Here is a 2,385-nt window from a genome sequence, read left to right on the forward strand (position 1 = left end):
GTATTTAAATAATACAACACATACTGCATCATCCTACCACCCATAGATACCAATGGTTTTATTTTTGTGTTTTTCTCTTGAGAATATTTTGAAAGGCATGTGTCTTCATTTATTTCAGTTTCCCATTATGAGATGAGCATTTTCTCCTGCCTATAAAGTATCTTTAAAACCATATTTTAATGGTTGTTTACTATTCCACTCAATGGATGGAAATACATAATTTATTTTCTTTATTTCTTTTACTCGACAGCCCAGAAAAGCGCTTTAACTTTGTGCTTTCTGTTTTTTTTTTTTTTAAGTGCAATAGAAACATCTACTAAATGGCTTTTCCCCTTAAGAGGAACCGTGGTTCTCAGCTGGGGATGATTTGGGCCCCAGGAGACGCTCAGCTCTGTCAGGAGACAATTTTGTTTGGGTCGAGGCCAGAGTTGCTGTAACACGTCCTGCGTGCGGCCCACGGGACGGCCCCCCACGACAAAGAACTCTCCGGCCACAACGTCAATAGTGCTGAGATTGAGAAACCTGCCATCCAGGACAGTGTCGGGGTTAATATTCAACATCCACTTAAAATTCAAATGAGCATTCCGCCATTCAAGGGCAGGACTTTGCCCTGGAATCCTGTGTTGGCATAGTCAGAACTCCAGTTAGTGGAATCTGGAATGACTTTCTGGTTGTTTTTTTTTTTTTAACTGCGTTCGAAATTTTTAAATAATAATAATTTGAATGTAGAGATGATAATTTTTATTTTTTTTAAGATTTTATTTATTTATTTATTTACTTATTTATTTTTTAGAGAGGGAAGGGAGTGAGAAAGAGAGAGAAACATCAATGTGCGGTTGCTGGGGGTCACGGCCTGCAACCCAGGCATGTACCCTGACTGGGAATCGAACCTGTGACACTTCGGTTTGCAGCCCGAGCTCAATCCACTGAGCTACGCCAGCCAGGGAGATGATAATTTTTTAAGTGAAGCTCCCAGGATGAATGGGATGGTTCTGGAGTTGGTCCCCGTTGGGACCACACGCCCATGAGCGCTGGGAGGCCCGGAGACCACGTGACTGCATCGTCCCCGGCGACTGGTCGGGCTCGGGAGAGAACAGTTCCTCAGGCAGAGAAGTGATTCAGCGGATACAGAAATAGTTTCTAAATTCCAAAGGGGACTTGGATGACGACGCATTCTGATGAGTACTTAGTTAAATTTGGCTAAATTTGGCATCCTCTCCTCTGTACCTCTCCCCGATCCGGGATGTTACTTCCCTGCGGCTCTGGCGATGGGTGAGCTTGTTGAGGAATTCCGGTTCAGCAAGCAAAGTCCCTGAAAGCTCCCCCGTCCCTTCTGGTGAGAACCATGCTCGTCTCTTTCATCCCAGGTTTCCCTCTTGGGGACGTGACCTTCGTGGAGACAGCTGGCGTGGAGACAGACGGTCACGATGCTTCCCTGCAGACAGTCCGAATGCCACGGGCACACGCAGAACACGGGGCATGTTCGCTGCTTCTCGTCTTCCGCCCACACTCGTCCTGGGGTTTGCTGTGAATGGAAGAGCTGTTTAACTTGGAAACGCATCGACTTGTGTTTCGGGGATTTAAAAGGTCACACAAAAATCCTTCCCCGGTCGGTGCTGGGGAAGAGACATAACCCGGCAGAACCAGAGGTCGCTTTCCAAGCTGTGACGATGGAAATGTGGTCTGCAGTTAACAGGGACTCGGCACGGAGGGGGCGAGCGTGGGCTAAGGTCAGGCTTCGGGGCCCGAGATCCATGGGCGCTTCGGCCCCGGATCACTGCTGTGTGCGCATGCGTCGACAACCCGGCCGCTGCGGTGTTTCGCGCGGCTCATCTGCAGAGCCAGGGACCCGCGGGGAGGGGTCATGGAGGTCCCTTTGCCGTCAGATTGTCTTCCAGGAGGAAGACACTGTCCCCTCTCCTCATCTCCTCTCCCCAGGGCTGGCCGAACACGAGCAGCCAGTCCGGACCCTCCTCCGCTACAGCAGCTGACGGCACAGACTCTATCATTTGGGAGGCCAGGGGCGGGTGGGGGTGGGGGGAGACCGGGGAGACAGGGCCCCGCGACTGGGAGACAATTTAAAATAAGCAATCACGGGCTGAAGGAGAGTATGTTGGCTGTAAAATGAGCACGGGAATAAAAGAGATGGATGGGAGGTCAATTCTCCGGTCTCTCTTCTAGGTGATGTGCCATCCTTTATGTTTCTGCTCTTGGTCAGCAACCTTTGGTGTCCAAGTACTGTACTCGTTTTCTTTTTAATTTTTCATTAAAATATTGATTCAGCTGCTGGAGAGGATGTGGCCGAGGCTTTCAGAATGTGCAAGCTGTGGAGAGGCAGGTCCGCTCCCCGCTGGCGAGAGAGACACATCCGCGGACACAGAGGGA

The 2,385-nt window shown here is 49.8% G+C and overlaps 1 long non-coding RNA gene across 1 annotated transcript; it reads left to right on the top strand.

The window, feature by feature from the left end:
• Positions 1 to 851: 851 nt before the first annotated feature.
• Positions 852 to 2,183, top strand: LOC123806019. The gene is made up of 2 exons (XR_006783409.1): positions 852 to 1,272; positions 1,368 to 2,183. It is a non-coding gene; the product is annotated as an uncharacterized LOC123806019 (long non-coding RNA).
• Positions 2,184 to 2,385: the final 202 nt, after the last annotated feature.

This window comes from Phyllostomus hastatus, unplaced genomic scaffold (assembly GCF_019186645.2).
Source record: "Phyllostomus hastatus isolate PE091 unplaced genomic scaffold, TTU_PhHast_1.1 phas_scaffold_345, whole genome shotgun sequence".
Taxonomy (NCBI): Eukaryota; Metazoa; Chordata; class Mammalia; order Chiroptera; family Phyllostomidae; genus Phyllostomus; species Phyllostomus hastatus.